The 556-nt window shown below is 50.5% G+C and overlaps 1 protein-coding gene across 1 annotated transcript in view; it reads left to right on the forward strand.

The window, feature by feature from the left end:
• Positions 1-556, forward strand: part of LOC104507252 (dedicator of cytokinesis protein 7-like) — a gene marked incomplete at its 3' end in the record, with an annotated part of 20,172 nt that overhangs the window by 7,519 nt on the left and 12,097 nt on the right. The window lies entirely within an intron of this gene.

Genomic DNA, 556 nt, shown 5'->3' on the forward strand with positions numbered 1-556 from the left:
GAGCCTCAGCAACAGCACCCCATATATATCTGGGACCCCCACCTCGCCGGACGATGAGGTTCGCTCCATCATTGGCAGTAAGGTACGTGTGCACTGCTGGGGGTCTTACAGGAACCTCAGCATCTTCTATTTAATCTTTCAGAAATAACAGGGAAGTCTGGGGGGATTTTTTCCTAAGGAAAGATGTCCTTACTAATGGCCCCTTCTCAGGCTTTGTGTGGCACTTGCTGATAACACTGCTGAAGCTCCCCTCCTTGAAAATAGTTGCTGATCTCTCTGACTTGCTGGAGACCATCCTGGCAGTGGTACTTCCACAAATGGGGTGGCTAGGGGCAAGAGTCCTTCTGGACTTGTCTCCCCAAGACTGGCAGGACAAGAATGATTTTACTACCTCAGTTTTCACATGGCCAGCAGCCGTAACCTCTGACCAGCTCTGTTATGTCTCCCCAAGCCTTGCATCCCTTACCTTGCCACCCTGTAATCCCACTCTTGCCTCACAATCCGAAACTCTCTCTTCTCCTCTGCATTCAGCACTAATGGCTGCTCAGATGCTTTC

This window comes from Eurypyga helias, unplaced genomic scaffold (assembly GCF_000690775.1).
Source record: "Eurypyga helias isolate BGI_N326 unplaced genomic scaffold, ASM69077v1 scaffold10683, whole genome shotgun sequence".
Taxonomy (NCBI): domain Eukaryota; kingdom Metazoa; phylum Chordata; class Aves; order Eurypygiformes; family Eurypygidae; genus Eurypyga; species Eurypyga helias.